This window comes from Triticum dicoccoides, chromosome 1B (genome assembly GCF_002162155.2).
Source record: "Triticum dicoccoides isolate Atlit2015 ecotype Zavitan chromosome 1B, WEW_v2.0, whole genome shotgun sequence".
Lineage (NCBI taxonomy): Eukaryota > Viridiplantae > Streptophyta > Magnoliopsida > Poales > Poaceae > Triticum > Triticum dicoccoides.
The window spans coordinates 350,521,160-350,536,974 of NC_041381.1; positions in this window are offsets into that span (position 1 = coordinate 350,521,160).

Consider the following 15,815-nt stretch of genomic DNA (forward strand, 5'->3'; position numbering starts at 1 on the left):
GCGCCTGGTACCTTCGCGTGCATCCGGATACAGGCACGTGTGTACATGACCGGGAAACGGCCCTTCGTTCATGCGGAGGAATCCTAAAGATTCCGACAAGTCCTCGAGTGGTTGACCATTCTCTCGCTATATCATGACAGTCAGTTTTCGGCTTTCTCTACTGAGGTGCTCATCCGGAATAACCAGGGCACAATCGCAGTAGTTCTCCTTTGGCCGCCTTAGCCGATAGAAGCGGAATGTAAGGCAGCAAACCCAGGAGACGGGCAAACCCAACATTTGACCAAAGACATGATTCAGAGCTGATGCATATAAGGCCAAACTCGCGACACCGAACACTCCCGAAGGTATTCGGACTTTATAACATATACTGGGCTGAGTAGCACCCTTGATTATGAACCCTATATTTCCAGGTACGTGTGTTAGTCTGTCATGGCGAAATGCCAATAACGCTAGTATCCCCTGTGGGTGCATTGGGTACCCATGGGATGTCAAGCAACAAGAGACAATAAAGAAGGTTTACACAGGGGCTTAATCTAAAGAGAAACCTTTGAGCGGGGCCCTGCTGCACGTCTGCACCTTTATCTCTGTTGTGCCGTGTCCTGGTAGAGTGTCGCACGAATGGTGTCTGTAAAGAAGAAAACTCATGTAAAAGAGTATGGCGTAAGCGTGTGAAGAGTTGGTTATTATCAATGGATAGTAGAAGTGTAAGACATTGGCCTGTTAATAAGGGTCAAGCCAAAAGGTGGGCTTTATTGCATGTTTGCAGCCCCTGATGCCCTCTATGGGATTACGTGTATAGAACCCAGCTCAGGTTTATCTAGGTGGTTACCGACGGTGGTGCGCCGGACTCGTCTAACCATGTCCGTGGTCTTAACGACCGATCATGCGTTCTGATAGGAGAGGCCGCTTAGTGTCCGACTGCTAGAGCCGCCGCATACCCTTCCGCACGTAAAGAACACTCTGTATTTCCGCTAACGGTGATGACGCCACGTGGACCGGGCATCTTGAGTTTAAGGTAGGCATAGTGCGGTACTGCGTTGAAGCGAGCGAAGGTCATTCTTCCGAGCAATGCATGATAACCACTTCGTAGGGGAGCGATGGTGAAGAGTAATTCTTTGCTTCTGAAGTTGTCTGGAGAACCAATGTCACCTCTAATACGAGGGAGCCCCTGCAGCAGGCCTCAACGCCTGGTATCACCCCTTTAAAGGTGGTGTTACTTTGGCTGATTCTGGATGGGTCTATCCCCATCTTGCGGACAGTGTCCTGATATATTAGATTGAGACTACTGCCGCCGTCCATGTGGACACGAGTGAGACGGTATCCATCGATTATTGGGTCGAGCACCAAGGCAGCCGATCCTCCGTGCCAGATACTAGTCGGGTGGTCCCTGTGATCAAAGGTGATAGGGCAGGCCGACCAGGGGTTGAGTTTCGGGGGCGACAGGCTCTACAGCGTATGCGTCTCTGAGCGCGTGTTTGCACCTTCTCTTTGGTATGTGAGTTGCGTAGATCATGTTTACTGTTTTTACCTCTGGTGGGAATTTTTCTGTCCCCCAGTGTTCGGCTGGCAAGGCTCATCCTTGTCTTCACTTGGTGTTTCCCTTCCCTTGTGTTCGGCTTTTAACTTGCCGGCCCGCTTAAAGACCCAGCATTCTCTGTGAGTGTGGTTCGCAGGTTTTTTGGGGGTGCCATGAATTTGGCACAATCTGTCCAGGACTTTGTTCAGGCCGGACGGTCCCTCCTTGCTGCCTTTAAATGGCTTCTTTTGTTAACCGGGTCGAGAGCCCATGAATCTGGCGTTGACCGCCGTGTTGTCCGGACTTTCTTCCTTGTTTCGACGCTTGTTTTTTTTGCGCCGTGGCTTCCCATTGCCATCCCTAATTTCGGATGTGCCCGGGTCGCTGGTGCCTCTACGGGCCAACCAGCTATCTTCACCCGCGCAGAAGCGGGTCATAAGGCTTGTTAAGGCTGCCATTGTCCTCGGCTTTTCTTGGCCGAGGTGTCTGGCGAGCCACTCGTCTCGGATACTGTGCTTGAAGGCCGCTAGGGCTTCGGCACCCAGACAATCGACAATTTGATTCTTCTTAGTGAGAAATCTGTCCCAAAGCTTACGGGCGGACTCTCTGGGCTGTTGAATTATGTGACTTAAATCGTCAGCATCCGGAGGTCGGACATAGGTCCCTAGAAAATTGGCCCTGAAAGCGTCCTCAAGTTCTTCCCAACTTCCGATTGAATTTTTGGGGAGGCTTTTCAACCAGTGCCGAGCTGACCCCTTCAACTTGAGGGGAAGGTATTGATGGCGTGGAGGTCGTCCCCACGTGCCATGTGGATATGAAGGATAAAAGCCTCAATCCAGACACCGGGGTCTGTCATTCCATCGTATGCCTCTATGTTCACGGGTTTGAATCCCTGTGGAAATTCGTGATCCAGTACCTCTTCGGTGAAGCACAGAGGGTGGGTAGCCCCTCTGTATCTGGACATGTTGTGGCATGCTGCCGACTGTTGTTGTGTCCAGTGTTGATTCTGAATTGGTATTCGATCAGTCTAATCATTTTGGTGACCGTAATCCTACGCCGGAGCATGTCCTCTAGATCCATAGATGGACCTGGTCGCGCCGGCCTTTTTGTCCAGGAGCTCACGTAAATCGTGTGCGGTGTCAGTAGCTGCTCTATCGTGGTCATGAAGTGGTTGGTCCGGCCTACTGGCCGCATTGTTCTTCGGTGGAATGGCCTCATCTTTGAATTTTGGCAGCAGCTTGTGCTTTGGGTAGCTCTTTGTGTGGCGATCGTCGCCATATTTTTCTTCAGTGTCTAGCACTTTATTCCATCTGTGGTTGAGCGTTTCCTGCGCGGCCTTAAGCCTTTGCTTCTGCTTATTTAGGCTTCCCGCAGTGGCCATAAGCCTTTTGTGGAGGTTATCCTGTTCCAAACGTTTTTCCAGGATGATGAATGTATCGTCATCCGGACTGTACTCTTCTTCGGAGGCAGGTTGATGAGTTCGGCCCTCGGGATCGCTGTGATCGAGCGTCTGCTCCGGGCTCTGTTTTGCGTGACCTAGCTCATCCCGCTCCATCGCTGGGTCCATATGGTCATTGTTGCCTTTGGAGTTGACTAGGGTGTTGATTTTTCCAGTGTTGTTATCGCTATTTTTACTGTGGCTGGACTTAGAGCGGCGTCTACGCCATCGTTTTGGCTTTTGTCCAGGGGTTTTATCCTCCATTGTGTCCTTTTTGTCGCCATTGTCCTCCTTAGGCATGTCCACCATGTATATATCATATGATGAGGTGGCAGTCCATCGCCCCGTGGGCGGTGGTTCCAAATCGTCCCCTACGCCAATGTTCATACCGTCGGTGTCGTCGGAGTTGAAGTCAAGCATGTCAGTTATGTCATCGACAGTGGCTATTAAGTGGGTGGTGGGTGGGCGGAGATTTTCTTCGTCGTCCGAATCCCCCTCTAGCCGGACACAGTTTGGCCAAGAGTCCTATGACAAGGAGAGAGTCCTTAAAGAGTTTAGCACGTCGCCAAAGGGTAGGTGCTGAAAGATATCCGCAGCGGTGAACTCCATTGCCGGAGCCCAATCGGGTTCGACGGGCCCGGGTGCGTACGGTCTGGAACCTACAGCCGGACACAAGTCTGGGGGTCCGGTGACACAGACTTCCTTAGAGGTGGAGTCTGTGTTCGGCTCTACCGCCGATGAGTATGCGGCCTTCGGGGCGGGGTCCATGTCGTGGTTCTAAGTCTGACAGTAGAATGGGGGGTAGGTATGGAGAGGCAAGATCCTAGCTATGGAGTAGTTGTACACACGAGTGTTTAGCGAGTTCAGGCCCTTCTCGGAGGAAGTAATAGCCCTACGTCTCGGAGCCCGGAGGCGGTCGACTGGTTTTTGTGTATATGAGTTACAGGGGTGCGAACCCTTTACACTGAGGAGGGGGGTGGCTTATATAGAGTCCGCCAGACCCCTCCGGCCCTCAGTTATGTAGGGTTTAAAGTACATTAAGATAGGGGGTTACTGGTAACGCCCTCGTAAAGTGCCATGAAGACTATTAAAGCTACTTAATGACAGACCGTTGCGTGCTGAGTGGCTTTAGGTCTCCTGGCCGTCGAGTGGTTGGCTTCATGGTCGAGTGGCTATCTTCATCGTCGAGTGAAGTCCCTCTTGGTCGAGTGAAGTCCCTCTTGGTCGACTGGAAGGTAGCTTCTTCTAAGGATGTCCTTGGGTAGGGTATCCCAGATAGGTCCATGACCCTACCCTAGGTACATAACCTCATCATTAGCCCCCGAATGGATCAAGGTTCGAGTGAGGAAGGAGTTGATGATTTTCTCTGACCTATTTCCCGTGCTTTGATCATGTCGTATCCTGGATCAGCGATTCTTCTTTTCGGCGTTGGCATCAACTTTTCTTTTCAGTCGCCTTGATCCATTCCTTTCTTCTGCCGAGTGAACTTTTGAACTTTAGTGAACTTCCGAGCGACGGATCGTAGGAAAGATATTGTCTGACAGATTGATCTGCCGTTAGCGGATTTTGTGGGATCCGAATTTTGGGAAGCGCGCGAAATGGGGCGGACCGCGGTACTCGGATGGGATAAGGCATGGACGCCTCGATTTCCGCGCCACCTTTTTCGCCACGTATCATGCATGCACGACTGTTTCGGGATGTGACAGGACCGCCCGGACCCACTCGTCAGCCACTCGGAAGCGCCCTTATATAAAGCGCCGGGTGAGGGTTTTTGAACAGTGCCTTCCCATTCTTCTCTCCGCCCTCTTTGCCTCCGCCCGTTGCGCTTGCTCTCGCCTCCGCTTATCCACTCCTCGCGTGCTTCGCCGGCGACAATGGTGAAGGAGAAGACGACGGCCTTAGAGCGCGCGAAGAAGGCAACGGCGACGGGGAAAGCGAAGGGGAGATCGTCCAGTCGGGGCGAATCTTTGTCAAGGTCCCGCCTGCCAAAAGGTTGGGTCCAAGGGGATTGGATCCGCTCGACCATCACCGAGATAGATCTCAATGACCTAGCCAACGAGGGTCTGATCCCCCATGGGTCAGCAAGGCTTCCGGGGACCGAGTGTCAACCGCAGCCGCAGGAGGGTGAGTGCGTTCTCCTGGCCACTCATGTAGACCGTGGCTTTTCTCTGCCGCTGAGTGTTTTCTTCCGAGGGTTTCTGAATTTCTTTGGGGCGCAACTCCACCATTTCACCCCCAATTCCATCGCCTATCTTGCTGCTTTTGTGTCCATGTGCGAGAACTTCCTGGGTTGTCGACCACGCTGGGGTCTCTTTAAGCACATATTCACCTGTCGTTCACAGACAGTGAAAAAGGCGAGTCCGGACGATGAGAGGACTAAGGTTATCCAAATGTGCGGTGGTCTTGGGATTCAGATGAGGAATAAGAGTACTTTCCCGGCCATGACCCTTCCTGAGTCGGTCAGAGGGTGGCAGTCGACTTGGTTCTACTGCCAAGATGAGTCGACGCCCGGGCAGTCGACTGGTCTTCCTTCGTTATCCATGGACCGAGTGGACAAACCCTCTTCTCTGAAGGTGCTTCCTGAGGAGAAAGCTCAGGTGAAAATGTTGATGGAGCGCGTAGTCCAACTTGTTAGGGATGGAGTGACGGGTATGGATCTTCTGGAGGTCTTCCTTAGACGGCGCATCCAACCGCTTCAGTACCGAGGCCACCCGATGTGGCTGTACTGTGGTACCGAAGACACCACTCGGGTCCATCCAGAAGCGGTCAACGACGCCACACTGGAGAGGTGGGTGGCAGCCATCACAGGGAATAAGGACAACCCTCGAGGTGCTAGGAGGATCCCACCACTCGACTGTACCTATACACCGGACACGGTATGACCACTTATCTCCAATTGTAATCTTGATGTATTCATTCTGCTTTGCTGCAAATTGGTCGATTGATCTTTGTTTTGTTTTGTTGTCTGATAGGCCACCACCGAGTTATACTCGATGCCCAATGGAGCGCAGACGCCGACTGAAGAGGAGGAAGGAAGTGGGGGCGAAAGCCCGGAGGAGTGGAATTCGGATGCTGACGACGATGATGAGGGTGATGACTCTGATGAGGAGGAAGAGGAGGAGGAGGAGGAGGAGGAAGTTGTACCTCCTCGCTCAGAAAGACGCTCGAAGCTTGTCCATGATCCCGCGGTTGAGCGCGGTAAGGGGGTCGCAACTATCACGCAGTCGTCCAAGCGCCCTTGGACTACTTCTCCAGTGCCGACTGAAAAAGCTCCGAAGCAGTCTCGAGTGGCACCGTCAAAGTCGGCGAAGGTCTTGCCGAAGATGAAGATGGTGATCCCCACTATCTCAGGGTAATGGTGTAGGTTGAATTTGTCTGTTCCTCATGAACTTATTGTTGGTCGACTCATGAGCTAATCGACTGTCTTCTGAAACTGCAGGGCTGCTACTTCTGATACTTCGGCCAGGGCTGAAGACCACGAGATGGAGGATGCTGTTACCTCAAAACCTGGTATGACTCTTGTGATTCCGTTTTCAGTCGATTTGCTTCTTGTCTCTAATTTTGATTCTTTTTCTGCAGCTTCATCTAATGTCGTTATCGACCTTCCCGATGACGACGACGAGGAACCACCAAGGCAGAGGAGGAGCAAGAAAGCGTCTGCTGGCAAGGCGACTCAGGACGTGCCAGCACCCGAGACATTGGCCGTGGAGGGAGACAATGTCACTCGGCCTACCGTAACCTTTGCGGTGCCGTTGACGAGTGCTCGTCCTTCATCGTCGAGTGCTGCTCAACCCTCGCTTTTCTCAACCTACCACGTTCCAGAAGACCAGGCTAATGCTGCTAAAGAAGCAATACGCCAAGCGGGGGTCATGATGGAGCAAGTGAAGGCAATACGAGAAGCCAGTCAGGCAGCCTATGACGCCAGTTCAGCTCTTCAGAGTAATGTTCAGGTCAGTCGGTCACTGCCTATTCTGTTAGGATATGATATCTGAAAACTCTTGTTTCTGAAATTCCTAGAGTTTGTCCTACACCCACTGGGTGTGTTGATTGAAATTCCAGGTTAGTGGGGGCACGCTGAGTGCACCCACTGGGTGTAGTCCCCAAGGCTATGGTCGACTGCTGGCAGTCGACTATAGTCTTTATGTCTTAAGTTTTTTCCTTACTCGACTAGGTCGAATAGATTCATAAACCGGTGGGGGCACGCTGAGTGCACCCACTAGGTGTAGTCCCCGAGACTGTGGTCGACTGCTACCATTCGACTATAGTCTTTATGTCTTAAGTTTTTTTCCTTACTCGACTAGGTCGAATAGATTCATAAACCGGTGGGGGCACGCTGAGTGCACCCACTGGGTGTAGTCCCCGAGACTGTGGTCGACTGCTGGCAGTCGACTATAGGCTGAAGAACACCTCCTGTTTTTTTGTTGGTCGACTGGTCGACTCTAACTGATGAAACTAGTGGGGGCACGCTGAGTGCACCCACTGGGTGTAGTCCCCGAGACTGTGATTGAATGTTTGTATTCGGCCATAGTCTTAGAAATGCTATGATTTTTCCTTAGTCACTTGGAAGTGAATTGTCTTTGACATCTGTTGATTGGTTCTTCGTAGAAATCCTGCGACCTTGCGGCTCATTACACTGAGATGGAGAACAAACATATCCAGCTCGAGCTTGATCTGAAACTGACCCAAGAGAACCTAACGAAGGCGAAGGAGGAGGCTAAAGGTATCTTTGGTGAGGCCTCCGAAGACTGCTTTTGCCTATCGTTTGTTTCAGAGTCTGATCTCACTATAATTTTGCAGACAAAGTGAGGGATGCCCTGAAGAAGAAAGACCTTGACTTGGTTGAGTTGCAGAAAGCGGCTTTAGAGAAGACCAAGCTCGCAGATGAAAAGATGGCTTCAGTTACCAAGCTTGAAGAAGAAAACACCAATCTGAAGGCTGCTCTTGATGCTGCCAACAAGGAGGTCAGTCGACTGAAAAGTGACAAGGTTGCCCTGAATGACAAGGCCAGCGAGTTGGAGGGAAAGAAGAACGATCTGGAGGTTTATCTGGGTGGACTCGCCAAGAAGCTATTCCTCATGCTTGAAGGTAATCCTTTGTAACAAACAGACGTTTCAATTGTGATCTCCGACTGTTGTCTTGAATCGGTGGTTGTGCTTGCAGAATTTTGCCAGAACTTTGAAGAGGAGATTGGTCGACTGGAAATAAACCTGGATCCCATCAACTCTCCCATGAAAGATGAAGCCGCCATGAATGTGCTCCGGCTTGAATCTCGCGTTGCTGCCATTGTCGACTATCTTGCAAGGCTGAAGGTCCCAACTTCTCGCATCGACACAACACTCTGGCCAAGAGAGACGCTCCAGAACGACCTCGAGTCTCTGATGACTTGACTGAACGAGGTCCCAAGTCGAGTGCAGGAGTGGAAGAAGTCTTCGGCCAGGTGTGGTGCGGATGTTGCTCTATCTCTGGTCCGCGTTCATTGCAAGGATGCGCGAGAGGACAAGCTGGTGGCCCTTAGGGTGGCTAACACCAAGAAGCACGATTTCTGATCCTTCATGGAGACCTTCATCGCCGCCGCCACTCGAATTGTAAATGGAATCGACCTGGACGAGTTTGTTGCGCCTTCCAGCCCTCCACAGGAGGGGTAAAAAACTTCTGAGCTTGATACTTTAAATTTGCCTCAGTATGCCGAGTGAGTTTTGTAACCAATAAACCTTAACAGGCCTAGCGCTTGAGCACTTTCGGTTTCGTTAGGTGTTATCCAAACTTGGATTCGACGTTGAATATGTTTGCATTCAGTTTGAGGTGTCTTTTGCAGGTTTAAAGCGAAGCGCTCATTGCAATCGACTTGTTCCCCAATACACTTTGGCGAGCACTGGGCTGCAGCTAAGCCTCCGAGTGGGAGGTCTGCTCTCCACTCGGTAGGATTTCAGATACTTAGGCGAGCACTAGGCTGCAGCTAAGCCCCCGAGTGGGAGGTCTGCTCTCCACTCGGTAGGATTTCCAAAAACTTAGGCGAGCACTGGGCTGCAGCTAAGCCCCCAAGTGGGAGGTCTGCTCTCCACTCGGTAGGATTTTAGATACTTAGGCGAGCACTAGGCTGCAGCTAAGCCCCCGAGTGGGAGGTCTGCTCTCCACTCGGTAGGATTTTCAAGAACTTCGGCGAGCACTGGGCTGCAGCTAAGCCCCCGAGTGGGAGGTCTGCTCTTCACTCGGTAGGATTTTCAAAAACATAGGCGAGCACTAGGCTGCAGCTAAGCCCCCGAGTGGGAGGTCTGCTCTCCACTCGGTAGGATTTTGTATTGGTGGCGTAGCTTGGAAGGAGTGGGTAGCAGTCGACCTGCACCTTGTCCTCCTTGTAGAGCGCATGTTGTATTTGTGGCGTAGCTTGGAAGGAAAGGGTAGCGGTCGACCTGCACCTCGTCCCCCTTGCAGAGCGCACGTTGTATTTGTGGCGTAGCTTGGAAGGAAAGGGTAGGAGTCGACCTGCACCTCGTCCCCCTTGCAGAGCGCACGTTGTATTAGTGGCGTAGTTCGGAAGGAGAGGGTAGCAGTCGACCTGCACCTCGTCCTCCTTGCAGAGCGCACGTTGTATTTGTACTTAGGCGAGCGCAATGTTGCAGCTAAGCCTCCGAGTGGAAGGTTGGCTTACCACTCGGTAGGATTTTGTTTAACTTAGGCGAGCACTTGGACTGCAGCTAAGCCTCCGAGTGGAAGGCTGGCTTACCACTCGGTAGGATTTTGTTTAACTTAGGCGAGTACTTGGACTGCAGCTAAGCCTCTGAGTGGAAGGCTGGCTTACCACTCGGTAGGATTTTGTTTATCTTAGGCGAAACGGATTTCGCAGCTAAGCCTTCGTGTGAGAGACTGGCTCACCACTCGGTTAGGATTTTTTTACAGACTTAGGCGAATCAGATTAGCAACCGAGCCACCCAGTGGGGGATTGTTTTGTGTGGACAAAAGAAATAACAAAACAAATAAAGCTCTTGTCTTTGATAAATAAACTACAAAAGTACTTTTATTACAACTCATCCGAGTGAATACTTAAGTGTAGAAGGGGCGGAGAAGCTCCACGTTCTAAGCTCGGGGCTCGTCGATCTGATGCTCGACATTGTAAAGACGGTATGCTCCATTGTGGAGAACCTTGGTGACCATGAAGGGACCTTCCCAAGAAGGAGCAAGCTTGTGTGGTTTTTGCTGATCCACTCGGAGAACTAAATCTCCTTCCTGGAAGGCTCGACTCTTCACGTTTGTGGCGTGGAAGTGACGCAAGTCTTGTTGGTAAATGGTCGATCTGATCAGAGCCATCTCCCTTTCTTCCTCTAAAAGGTCGACTGCATCCTGCCGCGCTTGTTCTGCTTCAGCTTCGGTGTAGAGCTCGACCCGGGGAGCATTGTGGAGGAGGTCACTCGGCAAGACTGCTTCAGCTCCATAGACTAAGAAGAATGGAGTTCTTCTAGTTGACCGATTGGGCGTGGTCCTTAACCCCCAAAGCACCGAGGGAAGTTCGTCGACCCATGCACCAGCCGCATGCTTGAGATCGCGCATCAAACGGGGTTTCAACCCTTTGAGAATCAAGCCGTTGGCTCGTTCTTCCTGTCCATTCGACTGTGGATGGGCCACTGAAGCATAGTCGACTCGTGTGCCTTGAGACGTGCAGAAAGCTCTGAATTCTTCGGAATCGAAGTTTGACCCGTTGTCCGTGATGATGCTGTGCGGGACTCCATATCTGAATATCAATTCTCTGATGAAGCTGACAGCAGTACCGGCATCGAGGTTCTTGATGGCTTTGGCCTCAATCCACTTGGTGAACTTGTCGACTGCTACCAGCACATGGGTGAAACCGCTTCTGCCTGTTCTCAAAGGGCCAACCATATCCAACCCCCATACTGCAAAGGGCCAGATGAGTGGTATGGTCTTCAAAGATGACGCGGGCTTGTGTGACATATTGGAGTAAAATTGACATCCCTCTCACTTGTCGACTATCTCCTTTGCCATTTCGTTCGCTCTTGGCCAATAAAATCCGGCTCGATATGCTTTGGCCACGATGGTCCGAGAGGATGCATGATGGCCACAGGTCCCCGAGTGGATGTCATCAAGGATTATTCGACCTTCCTCCGGCGTTATGCATTTCTGACCAACTCCAGTCGCGCTTTCTCTGTACATCTGTCCCCTTATCACGGTAAAGGCCTTAGATCGGCGGACGATCTGTCGAGCCTCTTCTTTGTCCTCCGGGAGTTCTTTCTTCAATATATATGCGATATACGGTACTGTCCAATCGGGAGTGATCACTAAAACTTCCATGATCAGGTCGACCACTTCTGGGACTTCAACCTCAGTCGGATTCGTAACACTCTTAGGTTGTGGAGCTTCGTCGGTAAAAGGATCTTCTACGACTGACGGAGTGTGGATATGCTCCAAGAACACATCACTGGGGATGGCTTCTCTGTTGGATCCTATCTTCGCCAAATCGTCAGTTGCTTGATTTTTTAGTTGGGGTATGTGGTGGAGCTCTAACCCTTCGAACTTCTTTTCGAGCTTCCTCACTACATTGCAGTATCCAGTCATGGCTGGGCTTCTAACGTCCCACTCCTTCATCACCTGATTGACCACCAAATCTGAGTCGCCGTAGACCATAAGGCGACGGACGCCGAGTGAAATGGCCATGCGCAACCCATACAAGAGTGCTTCATATTCTGCTTCATTGTTGGAAGAATCGAAGTGGATTTGGAGCACATATCTGAGTTTATCTCCTCGGGGGGAAACCAAAACAACCCCAGCACCAGAACCATTTAACATCTTAGAGCCATCAAAGATCATGGTCCAATGCTCCGAGTGAACTTGAGTCGGTTGCTGTTGTTCAATCCACTCGGCAAGGAAATCTGCTATAGCCTGGGACTTAATGGCTTTCTTTGCCTCGAATTTGATATCAAGGGGATGGAGTTCAATCGCCCATTTAGCCACTCGACCAGTTGCATCTCTGTTGTGCAGAATCTCTGACAATGGTGCGTCGCTGACGACTGTAATGTTATGATCAGAGAAATAATGAGAAACCTTCTTCATGGTCATGTAGATCCCATATACGAGCTTCTGATAATGGGGATATCTTTGCTTCGATGGGGTGAAAACTTCAGAGAGATAATACACTGGGCGCTGAACTTTGAAGGCTTTCCCTTCTTCTTCCCGCTCGACCGTAAGTACTGTACTGACGACTTGTCCTGTGGCTGCAATATAAAGCAACAGAGGCTCTTTGCTGATTGGAGCAGCAAGCACCGGCTGGGTGGAGAGCAGAGTTTTTAGCTCGGCAAACACTGCATCAGCTTCTGGAGTCCACTCGAACTTGTCTGCCTTCTTCATCAGTCGGTAAAGCGGCAATGCCTTTTCACCGAGGCAAGAGATGAATCGACTTAGCGCGGCCAAGCATCCAATAAGCTTCTGGACGTCGTGCACACGCACAGAGCGTTTCATTCGGAGTATGGTGCCAACTTTTTCTGGGTTAGCATCGATTCCTCATTCTGAAATGAGAAAACCGAGTAAATTTTCGCCAGGTACTCCGAATGTGCACTTTGATGGATTGAGCTTGATATCATACCTCCTGAGATTGGCAAATGTTTCAGCTAGGTCAGTCAACAGGTCGGAACCCTTTCGTGACTTGACCACGATATCATCCATGTATGCTTCCACATTCCGACTGATTTGAGTGAGTAAACACTTTTGAATCATTCTCATGAACGTGGCTCCGGCATTCTTGAGGCCGAATTGCATGGTGATATAGCAGAAGCACCCGAATGGAGTGATGAAAGCTGTTTTGATTTCGTCGGGTCCATACAGACGGATCTGATGATACCCGGAATAAGCGTCTAAAAAAGACAATCTCTCGCACCCCGCAGTCGAGTCGACAATTTGGTCGATGCGAGGGAGTGGAAAATGATTTTTTGGGCAGGCCCGATTGATATGTTTGAAATCAATGCACATGCGAAGTGAGTTGTCCTTCTTGGGAACCATGACGACATTGGCGAGCCACTTGGAGTGGTATATCTCTCGGATGAACTCTGCTGCAAGGAGTCGAGCCACCTCCTCGCCAATGGCTTTTTTCTTCTGAACAGCGGACTGTCGAAGATGTTCTTTAACAGGTTTTGCTTTTGAGTCGACTTTAAGGCGATGCTCAGCCAGCCCCCTGGGAACACCCGGCATGTCAGCTGGCTTCCATGCAAAGATGTCCCAGTTCTCACGGAGGAACTGGATGAGCGCTTCTTCCTATTTAGAGTCGAGTGTTGTGGAAATGTGGGTCGGAGCTGCGTTGGGGTCGGTCGGGTGGATATGAACTGGCTTCGTCTCCCCAGACGACTGGAACGCTGACTCTGTGGCGGGCTTCTTGGCCCGTAACAAATCACTCGGATCTGCATTTTTCTTGTATCCTTCCAGCTCTACCACTATTATCTGGTCATCCGCAATCTTTGAGCCTTTCTGGAAACACTCTTCTGCCTTCTTCCTGCTGCCAGTGATAGTGATCACGCCTTTGGGGCCAGGCATCTTTAATTTGAGGTACACATAACATGGTCGAGCCATGAAGCGGGCATAGGCTGGTCTTCCCAAAATAGCGTGGTAGGCGCTTCGGAAATCCACGACTTCAAATGTCAGCTTCTCTTTGTGGAAATGCTTCGAGTCGCCGAACACTACATCCAGAGCTATTTGGCCGAGTGACTCAGCCTTCTTTCCAGGGATGACTCCGTGAAAACTCATGTTGCTAGAACTGAGCCTGGACATCGGAATGCCCATTCCCTTGAGCGTCTCTGCATATAGTATATTCAATCCACTGCCGCCATCCATCAATACCTTCGTCAGTCGAGTGCCTTCGACGACTGGGTCGACCACCAGCGCTTGCCTCCCAGGGGTGGCAATGTGTGTAGGGTGATCAGACTGGTCGAAAGTAATGGGAGTTTGCGACCATCTCAGATAGCTTGGTGTCGCCGGTGCGACCATATTGACCTCACGGTTGATCACTTTCAGTCGACTTTTGCTCTCTACATCAGCAAAAATCATCAGAGTGGAGTTGACATGAGGGTACTCTCCATCACTGTCCTCCTTGTCCTCGGCCTTGTCTGACTCCTTCTCTTTGTCCTTCGGCTGTTTTCCTTGAAACTGCTGGATTAAGAGCCGGCACTGGCGAGTGGTATGCTTTGGGTAGATGAAGTTACCCTCTTCGACTTTCTTCGTGTGGATATGACACGGTAGATCCATCATGTCATTACCTTCCTTATCCTTTACCTTCTTGGGGTTCCAAGATCCTTTGGGCTTCCCTTTGAATTTGCCCTGAGTCACGGCCAGAGCCTCTCCAGGAGCAGCCGGCTCGGCCTTCCGCTTCTGCTTCCGACTGGAGTTTCCTTTCTCCGATTGACCCGGTTTGTACTTGCCACTCCGGAGTCGGTCCTCTTCTTCGCCATTGGTGTACTTGGTGGCTATTTCCATCATCCGACTCAGGGTCATATCTCCAGTTCGACCAAATTTCAGGCTCAACTCTCTGTTCTTGACACCATCCTTGAACAACTGATGGGTCACCTGATGGATCTTCCACTCGGACAACTGCGAACCCGATTTGTCCAGAGTTCACACAGATGAATCCATTCGGATGCAGACTCAAGTTCACTACGCCATGGACCCTAGCTCAGTCGGCTGCCTACGCGTCGTCGCTCAGCTGAACACATCTTCATCGCTCAGCTGCCCGTGCACCGTTGCTCAGTGGGGCACGTCTTCATCAACATGCCCGCTCGGCCGCCCCGCGCGTCGCTGCTCAGTTGGACGCTCTTCATTAACTTGTCCACTCGGTCGCCCCACACGACACCACTCGGCTGAGAGCATCTTCATCAACCTGTCCGACTCGACCACACTATGCATAGCCACTCGATTGGGCATGTTCTCATCACTCAGCTACCCCGCACGCCATCGCTCAGCTGGACATGCCTTCATCAACTTGTCTGACTCGGCCACCCCATGCATCGTCACTCAGCTGGACATGTCCTTGTCACTCGTCACTCGGCCAGACGCGTCTTCACCACTCGGATGTCCCGCACGTCGCTACTCCGCGGCACGCGTCTACATCATCCTGACGCCTCGCGCATCATCACTCCATGGGACGCCACTAAGTCACTCGGACGCCCCGCGCATCGTCACTCCGCGACATGCGTCCACTTACTCGGACGCCCTGCGAGTCGCCATTCCGCGGGACAGATCTACTTCACTCAGACGCCCCGCGCGTCGCCACTCCGCGGGACGAGTCTACTTCACTCGGACGCCCCGCGCATCGTCACTCCGCGGCAAGCATCTTCTTCACTTGGCCGCCCCGTGCGTCGCTATGCCGCGGGATGCGTCTACTTCATTCGGCCGCCCCGCGCGTCGCCACTTGGTTGGTCACCTCATCACCACTCGGCCGTCCCGCGTGTTGCCATCGGTTGGTCACCACATCACCACTCGCTCACCCCGCGACACAGTTTTTACAATCTCATAAATGATTGTTATTCTTTTTTTATATGCTCTAAATCCCCCAGTGGGTGACTTAGTTGCGAATCCGTCTCGCCTAAGTTTCAAAAAATCCTGCCGAGTGGAGAGCAACCCTCCCACTCGGGGGCTTAGCTGCAGTCCAGTACTCGCCTAAGTTTCAAAAAATCATGCCGAGTGGAGAGCAACCCTCCCACTCTGGGGCTTAGCTGCAGTCCAGTACTCGCCTAAGTTTCAAAAAATCCTACCTAGTGGAGAGCAACCCTCCCACTCGGGGGCTTAGCTGCAGTCCAGTACTCGCTTAAGTTTCAAAAATCCTACCGAGTGGAGAGCAACCCTCCCACTCGGGGGCTTAGCTGCAGTCCAGTA